The sequence below is a fragment of the Panulirus ornatus genome, chromosome 11 (assembly GCF_036320965.1).
Source record: "Panulirus ornatus isolate Po-2019 chromosome 11, ASM3632096v1, whole genome shotgun sequence".
Classification (NCBI taxonomy): domain Eukaryota; kingdom Metazoa; phylum Arthropoda; class Malacostraca; order Decapoda; family Palinuridae; genus Panulirus; species Panulirus ornatus.
Window position 1 is genome coordinate 30,891,485 of NC_092234.1, and position 10,218 is coordinate 30,901,702.

Here is a 10,218-nt window from a genome sequence, read left to right on the forward strand (position 1 = left end):
CAGTATATACACATATGAAGAACAATTCCCATAAACGCCCGTCTTGTATAAGGTCTATGGAGAACCTACAGTGTAGTGTAACTGCTTGACCCACACACTGGGAACCATGACCTGACGAAGGTGGTCTGCCAATCCTTCGACGGGCAGACATGATGAACTTCATGACCCTCCACTTGACGCACCAGAACAGCAGTTCACCTACCAGTCTGGCTCGGAGGCATCAATGCACACATGTGCGCACCTCTGTTCCCCTTAACCCCCCCACCCCACTGCGCCAACCCAGCACAGGTGTGACTTACAGCTCCCGAGGGCCAGTTATGTACACCTGTACTCTGCTTGTCGCCGCTTTCACCCACCCCTCCCATCCCACCGCACTCCTCACCTGGGTCCAACTCCGTGATCCGTAAGCCGGCTCGAGTATGTTGTAAGATAATTGCGATCCTGACAAACTATGTGGAGCAACAGGGATGAAGTATATATATATATATATATATATATATATATATACACTTTCTCTTCTGAGAGTGTTATCACCTGTCCTTTTCATATGATCACTATCCACTCTCCACAACGTCACCATCTGATCCATCTTTTCTACCCCTTTCGTAAATTCACTATCCTGACACTGTACTACTCAACCCTCCCCTTCACGTATCTTCACCATCAGTAGTACCCCTTCCCCACCATCACTACTCAAGCACTGCTGTCTTCTCCCCTAACACTGTCCACACACTATCTCACCCTCCACCCTCACGGTCAGTGTTTGGACACTCACCATTATAGCCCTCAACTCCACCACTGGTGAGGGTCACGACCAGAAAACCGAGCTAACCTTCGCTAGGAACCTGGGAACCGTTTCAGGTATCCAGGGGTCGATCACAACGACCAAGGATTCCCGGGACCGCCAGCCAGAGGCTGTGCGACTGTAAGGATGCTAAGGCGGGATATTCTACACCTGCCTCCTGAGGCAACACATACAATCCCTTAACATAACACATGGCTCATGTAAAGAACGGTACTACGCCTGGGGCTCTCTACACACCCTCATGTTGGAGCTATTACACCATGGTTGAGGCAGTCGGTCCACAGTCAACTTTGTTCATCCACCCCTAGGGGTTAGTCGATTGAAAAAGGTACCTGGCTCAGGCTAGGGTATATATATATATATATATATATATATATATATATATATATATATATATATATATATATATATATATATATATATTAATTATACTTTGTCGCTCTCTCCCGCGTTAGCGAGGTAGCGCAAGAAAGCAGACGAAAGAATGGCCCAACCCACCCACATACAAATGTATATACATACACGTCCACACACGCACATATACATACCTATACATTTCAACATATATATATATATATATATATATATATATATATATATATATATATATATATATATATATATATATATATTTTTTTTTTTTTTTTTTTTTTTTTATACTTTGTCGCTGTCTCCCGCGTTTGCGAGGTAGCGCAAGGAAACAGACAAAAGAAATGGCCCAACACCCCCCCCCATACACATGTACATACACACGTCCACACACGCAAATATACATACCTACACAGCTTTCCATGGTTTACCCCGGACGCTTCACATGCCTTGATTCAATCCACTGACAGCACGTCAACCCCTGTATACCACATCGCTCCAATTCACTCTATTTCTTGCCCTCCTTTCACCCTCCTGCATGTTCAGGCCCCGATCACACAAAATCCTTTTCACTCCATCTTTCCACCTCCAATTTGGTCTCCCTCTTCTCCTCGTTCCCTCCACCTCCGACACATATATCCTCTTGGTCAATCTTTCCTCACTCATTCTCTCCATGTGCCCAAACCATTTCAAAACACCCTCTTCTGCTCTCTCAACCACGCTCTTTTTATTTCCACACATCTCTCTTACCCTTACGTTACTTACTCGATCAAACCACCTCACACCACACATTGTCCTCAAACATTTCATTTCCAGCACATCCATCCTCCTGCGCACAACTCTATCCATAGCCCACGCCTCGCAACCATACAACATTGTTGGAACCACTATTCCTTCAAACATACCCATTTTTGCTTTCCGGGATAATGTTCTCGACTTCCACACATTTTTCAAGGCTCCCAAAATTTTCGCCCCCTCCCCCACCCTATGATCCACTTCCGCTTCCATGGTTCCATCCGCTGACAGATCCACTCCCAGATATCTAAAACACTTCACTTCCTCCAGTTTTTCTCCATTCAAACTCACCTCCCAATTGACTTGACCCTCAACCCTACTGTACCTAATAACCTTGCTCTTATTCACATTTACTCTTAACTTTCTTCTTCCACACACTTTACCAAACTCCGTCACCAGCTTCTGCAGTTTCTCACATGAATCCGCCACCAGCGCTGTATCATCAGCGAACAACAACTGACTCACTTCCCAAGCTCTCTCATCCCCAACAGACTTCATACTTGCCCCTCTTTCCAAAACTCTTGCATTTACCTCCCTAACAACCCCATCCATAAACAAATTAAACAACCATGGAGACATCACACACCCCTGCCGCAAACCTACATTCACTGAGAACCAATCACTTTCCTCTCTTCCTACACGTACACATGCCTTACATCCTCGATAAAAACTTTTCACTGCTTCTAACAACTTGCCTCCCACACCATATATTCTTAATACCTTCCACAGAGCATCTCTATCAACTCTATCATATGCCTTCTCCAGATCCATAAATGCTACATACAAATCCATTTGCTTTTCTAAGTATTTCTCACATACATTCTTCAAAGCAAACACCTGATCCACACATCCTCTACCACTTCTGAAACCACACTGCTCTTCCCCAATCTGATGCTCTGTACATGCCTTCACCCTCTCAATCAATACCCTCCCATATAATTTACCAGGAATACTCAACAAACTTATACCTCTGTAATTTGAGCACTCACTCTTATCCCCTTTGCCTTTGTACAATGGCACTATGCACGCATTCCGCCAATCCTCAGGCACCTCACCATGAGTCATACATACATTAAATAACCTTACCAACCAGTCAACAATACAGTCACCCCCTTTTTTTATAAATTCCACTGCAATACCATCCAAACCTGCTGTCTTGCCGGCTTTCATCTTCCGCAAAGCTTTTACTACCTCTTCTCTGTTTACCAAATCATTTTCCCTAACCCTCTCACTTTGCACACCACCTCGACCCAAACACCCTATATCTGCCACTCTGTCATCAGACACATTCAACAAACCTTCAAAATACTCATTCCATCTCCTTCTCACATCACCACTACTTGTTATCACCTCCCCATTTACGCCCTTCACTGAAGTTCCCATTTGCTCCCTTGTCTTACGCACCCTATTTACCTCCTTCCAGAACATCTTTTTATTCTCCCTAAAATTTACTGATAGTCTCTCACCCCAACTCTCATTTGCCCTTTTTTTCACCTCTTGCACCTTTCTCTTGACCTCCTGTCTCTTTCTTTTATACTTCCCCCACTCAATTGCATTTTTTCCCTGCAAAAATCGTCCAAATGCCTCTCTCTTCTCTTTCACTAATACTCTTACTTCTTCATCCCACCACTCACTACCCTTTCTAAACAGCCCACCTCCCACTCTTCTCATGCCACAAGCATCTTTTGCGCAATCCATCACTGATTCCCTAAATACATCCCATTCCACCCCCACTCCCCTTACTTATATATATATATATATATATATATATATATATATATATATATATATGTATATATATATATATATATATATATATATATATATATATATATATAAAAAGACATATAAATATATACACATGTACATAATTCATACTTCCTGCCCTAATTCATCCCGTCGCCACCCCGCCACACACGCGAGGTAGCGCTAGGAAAAGACAACAAAGGCCACATTCGTTCACACTCAGTCTCTAGCTGTCATGTATAATGCACCGAAACCACAGCTCCCTTTCCACATCCAGGCCCCACAAAACTTACCATGGTTTACCCTAGACGCTTCACATGCCCTGGTTCAATCCACTGACAGCACGTCGACCCCAGTATACCACATCGTTCCAATTCACCCTCCTGCATGTTCAGGCCCCGATCGCTCAAATCTTTTTCACTCCATCCTTCCACCTCCAATTAGGTCTCCCACTTCTCCTCGTTCCCTCCACCTCTGACACATATATCCTCTTTGCCAATCTTTCCTCACTCATTCTCTCCGTGTGACCAAACCGTTTCAAAACACCCTCTTCTGCTCTCTCAACCACACTCTTTTTATTACCACACATCTCTCTTATCCCTTCATTACTTACTCGATCAAACCATCTCACACCACATATTGTCCTCAAACATCTCATTTCTAACACATCCACCCTCCTCCGCAAAACCCTATTTAAAGCCTACGCCTCGCAACCATATAACATTGTCAGAACTACTATTCCTTCAAACATACCCATCTTTGCTTTCTGAGATAATGTTCTCGCCTTCCACACATTTTTCAACGCTCCCAGAACTTTCGCCTCCTCCCCCACCCTGTGACTCACTTCCACTTCCATGGTTCCATCCGCTGCCAAATTCACTCCCAGATATCTAAAACACTTTACTTCTTTCAGTTTTTCTCCATTCAAACTTCCCTCCCAACTGACTTGTCCCTCAATCCTACTGTACCTAATAACCTTGCTCTTATTCACATATACTTTCGGCTTTCTTCTTTCACGCACTTTACCAAACTCAGTCACCAGCTTCTGCAGTTTCTCACATGAATCAGCCACCAGCGTTGTATCATCAGCGAACAATAACTGACTCACTTCCCAAGCTCTCTCATCCACAACAAACTGCATACTTGCCCCTTTCTCCAAAACTCTTGCATTCACCTCCCTAACAACCCCATCCATATACAAATTAAACAACCATGGAGACATCATGCACCCATGCCGCAAACCGACATTCACTGAGAACCAATCACTTTCCTCTCCTCCTACTCGTACACATGCCTTAAATCTTCGATAAAAACTTTTCACTGTTTCCAGCAACTTGCCACCCACACCATATATTCTTAATACCTTCCACAGAGCATCTCTATCAACTCTATCATATGCCTTCTCCAGATCTATAAATGCTACATACAAATCCATTTGTTTTTCTAAGTATTTCTCACATACATTCTTCAAAGCAAACACCTAATCCACACATCCTCTATCACTTCTGAAACCACACTGCTCTTCCCCATTCTGATGCTCTCTACATGTCTTCACCCTCTCAATCAAATACTCTCTCATATAATTTCCCAGGAATACTCAACAAACTTATACCTCTGTAATTTGAACACTCAACCTTATCTCCTTTGCCTTTGTACAATGACACTATGCATGCATTCCGCCAATCCTCAGGCACTTTACCATGAGCCATATATACATCAAATATTCTTCCCAACCAGTTAACACCACAGCCATCCCCTTTTTTAATAAATTCCACTGCAATACCATCCAAACCCGCCGCATTGCCGCCTTTCATCTTCCGCAAAGCTTTCACTACCTCTTCTCTGTTTACCAAATCATTCTCCCTAACCCTCTCACTTCGCACACCACCGCGACCAAAACACCCTATATCTGTCATTCTATCATCTAACACATTCAACAAACCTTTAAAATACTCACTCCATCTCCCTTCTCACATCACCACTTTGTTATTACCTCCCCATTAGCCCCTTCACCGATGTTCCCATTTGTCCTCTTGTCTTACACACTTTATCTACCTCCTTCCAAAACATCTTCTTACTCTCCCTAAAATCTAATGGTACTCTCTCACCCCAACTCTCATTCGCCCTCTTTTTCACCTCTTGCACCCTTCTCTTGACCTCCTGCCTCTTTCTTTTTTATATACCTCTCCCAGTCATTTGCACTATTTCCCTGCAAAAATCGTCCAAATGCCTCTCTCTTCTCTTTCACTAATAATCTTACTTCTTCATCCCACCACTCACTACCCTATCTAATCTGCCCACCTCCCACGCTTCTCATGCCACAAGCATCTTTTGCGCAAAGCCATCACTGATTCCCTAAATACATCCCATTCCTCCCCCACTCCTCTTACGTCCTTTGCTCTCACCTTTTTCCATTCTGCACTCAGTCTCTCCTGGTACTTCCTCAGCACAAGTCTCCTTCCCAAGCTCACTTACTCTCACCACTCTCTTCACCCCAACATTCTTTCTTCTTTTCTGAAAACCTCTACAAATCTTACCTTCACCACCACAAGATAATAATCCGACATCCCTCCAGTTGCACCTCTCAGCACATTAACACCCAAATGTCTATCTTTCACGCGCCTATCAATTAACACGTAATCCAATAACGCTCTCTGGCCATCTCTCCTACTTACAAACGTATACCTATGTATATCTCTCTTTTTAAACCAGGTATTTCTAATCACCAATCCTCTTTTAGCACACAAGTCAACAAGTTCTTCACCATTTCCATTTACAACACTGAACACCCCATGTACACCAATTATTCCCTCAACTGTCACATTACTCACCTTTGCAGTCAAATCAACCCATCACTATAACCCGGTCTCGTGCATCAAAATTGCTAACACACTCACTCAACTGCTCCCAAAACACTTTCCTCTCATGACCTTTCTTCTCATGCCCAGGTGCATAGGCACCAATAATCACCCATCTCTCTCCATCCACTTTCAGTTTTACCCATATCAATCTAGAGTTTACTTTTTTACACTCTATCACATACTCACACAACAGCGTTTCTCGTATGGCCTTGATTTGGGCCGCAGTTGTTCATGCTGTCTCAGCGAACATAAAAAAAAAAAAATTCCATCCGGATGATGGGTGTATTATCCCAACCCACTACACAGCCGGATGATGGAAGTATTATCCCAACTCACTCCACAAAATAACTGTATGATAGAGCGAACCAACGCACTGCAGAGTATGATGTCTAACCCATCCGTCATACCGCCTCACTCTACAGCCTGGGATGATGGTAAAATCAAACCACTTCACAACAGAACCGCTTGAAACTTGTTGTTCTTAAACCCTCGCAGGCAGAGCTCGCGAGCTAGGAACCGGTGAGCACGAACTGCAGTCTGGCCTGAGGTTCTAATAACCTCGTACGCTCGGTAATGAGTCTTCAAATGAAAAGCCTCAATACACGTGCGTGTCAGTCTTTGCCGAGAGCCTTCAAAGTCCTTCGCATGCCTCGAGTCCAACATAATAATGATGGAGTCGAGATTCTTTAAGTACTATGATTCTCTCTCTCTCTCCTCTCTCTCTCTCTCTCTCTCTCTCTCTCTCTCTCTCTCTCTCTCTCTCTCTCCCCTTCTGGCTCAGCACTACAGTTATAAACTGGTATATACCTTCAAATGTCTTAATAAAATAAGACTGGATAGCGACGACATCGCAAGAGAGGCACTGCGGTAAATTTTGCATCAACTGGCCATACGATGAAGGAACCAAGAAGGGTCGACTACACGAGGTTTCGATGGCAGATCGAGAGGTTGAAGTAATGACGTTCTAAGGAAGTTATGGGATGCTGGGGCCTTAAATGAGGCCTTGAAGGAAGGTGGGGGTCTCGACGGATAATAGGGTAGGTCAGGTCTTAAAGAAACACACACATAAAAAGATGAGGAGCTCTTACACAAAGTAAAGGATTACAAGGACATGGCAAAGGTACTGAAGACAATATGTTAAGCTGCTGTTCTGCAGTAGGTATGGAAACTGAGGCTTTCCATAAGAAAAAAGGAGGACGTTAAAGCTTCTAAGAAAGTGAGAGATTCTGATATATTGTTAGATAACTTGGAATACAAAGGGATTGGAGCTGGAATGAAAAGCTTCGAATTCTGCCAGAGGCGAGGCATATTAAGATTTTAGAAGCAGGTGTGGGATGCTCAGGTTTGTAAACGAGGTAAGGGTATAAGTTTAACTTAGAGAAAAGATATGGAAGAAACTTTTTTTTCTTACGCTGGAGGCTCCAGTCAGGGACAAAAGTTCACACCAAAGCCGAACCTTAATTGAAATATAGAGAAATACAGGTAAAAAGAAGAGACAGGGGAGGGTATTTACGAATTTTAGAGGTGAGAACAACCTGTCTTTTAAAAAGCGATAGCTCAAAGTTATTTGGAAAGACATGAGACGGTACAGAGTTCTAAAGCCTCGAGGTACAGGCATAGAAACAATCATCAAACCAGCCCACTCTTGAGCTGCCAGCGGTCACACTGTAATAATTTGACGCAGCAGTTTGCCAAGTACTGCGTGGTCTAGCTAACGGTAATAGTACCGTCAGAACGGAAAAGCGAGGGAAAGGTAGAGCGATGGAAGTTGTTTTCGATGCCCTTAGCTAAAGACCAGAAAGACCTATCAGTGGATGACGAGGAGAGATTATCGCACTTCATTGAAACAAAGAAACGCTTCGCCTCACGGCTAACGTGCTTGCAATGATTACAGGCAGGAACGGAACAGGAACGACTCGAATGGAAGAGGAGGAAATCTTGGACGAGGAAGAAACAAATGCTTCCAGTCCCGTAACAATAACCTCTGCTGGTTAGCTTTATATATTCATAATTACCCCAGTACCAATGTCTATGAAGGAGTTCCCAGAACGTATCTAAAGGCTGCGCAATGTTCAGTAGCAGGGACATATAGACTCCTTTGGAATGAGAAGCTCCTTGACAAGACATACCAAAGGTGACTTTTCACTCTCGGTATAACCTATTACAGACGAAGCCCAGCAACACCAATGGTAAGCTTTTGAGTTCAACGAGACAGACCATGATCTAAATGAGGTACATAGAGAGTACGAAGAACAAGGATGGAGAGGATGCTGTCGCAATGGAGTCGAGGAACTCTCAGTATAGATAAAAACCAACAACAACAACAACAACAACGACAACAACAACAACAACAACACAGCCGAGATGACAGAGGTCTATTACAACTCACATCTGAACCGCATTTGAGGCTAACCAACTCACAAGAAAGCATGATGACTGAACTACCATACCACACTGCAGAGCCGGATGACGAGACAATCAACCCACCTTCCAACGGAACCGAAGCTGCTACAAAATTTGGACCACGACTCTTTTGTTATTCTAAAGTAATTTCCTTATCTTAAAGCAGTAAAATGAATCTATCATTTCAACGAAGGTCATGGAATCCGACCGTCATTTTTCAAATCATGAACATATCACTTCAAAATTCATATATTTTATCTATGACGAAAACTTTACCAATGACAAAATAGAAGACAACATCTAATATTACTTAGAAATTAAAGTGGGAGCACACGCTAAGCTCCGAAGCAGGATACGATTCTTGGGCATATGAAACTATGTAATGCATGAATTATAATACGAAGTGTAACATCGTGTGTAACATCAACCCACTGGGGTCTGACTAAGACCCTTTGTGACCCCTGTAATCATTTTGCGCTACCGCTCACAGGATGGGCATATGGGGTGTACAGTAAACTTACCAGGGACATCGGTACAAAATCAATCAATTGGGTATGATAGCTTGTGTACCGGGGTGAGTCTTATACACTCATGTTCGTGTTGCTCCGTCTCTTAGCCTTGTGTGTGTGTGTGTGTGTGTGTGTGTGTGTGTGTGTGTGTGCTGAGGGAGGAGAGGAGTTTCAAACAGGTCGTAACTAGCAGGCTCGCCTACGTCACGTCAGGGCCATTACCCTGCTATTCATAGACGGTCGCAACCTTCATTATGATCCAAAAGTTAAGTGGCATTATATTCATAATGACAGCCTTCAGTGAGGCTTATTATACACTGCAACGTGACAGCTGTTGTGCTCGTTTGCCAGCCAAGCTGCTACAGGTGTGTGTGTGTGTGTGTGTGTGTGTGTGTGTGTGTGTGTGTGTGTGTGTGTGTGTGTGGAAGCTAGAGAGAGAGAGAGAGAGAGAGAGAGAGAGAGAGAGAGAGAGAGAGAGAGAGAGAGAGAGAGAGAGAGACTTACGACGAAATACCGCCAACAGACAGGGGTAGCGCGTAGCGGTCACCGCAGGAAAATACAGTTACGAAAAACGCGTTATGTGACCTACGTATCGTGAGCTGTGATGAGTGAGATGGGAGGGACTCTTGTGTCTACGGTATGACATCCCAGCCACCGAATGTGTGGATGAGGCAGACGGTGAGAAGGGGGCGATCCGGGTCCAAGGAGTGAAACCAGACAACCAATGAGG

General features: G+C 43.7%; 1 protein-coding gene across 1 annotated transcript in view; it reads right to left on the reverse strand.

Moving 5' to 3' along the window:
* LOC139751384 (protein-L-histidine N-pros-methyltransferase-like) overlaps positions 1-10,218 on the reverse strand; it is a 770,810-nt gene that overhangs the window by 428,626 nt on the left and 331,966 nt on the right. The window lies entirely within an intron of this gene.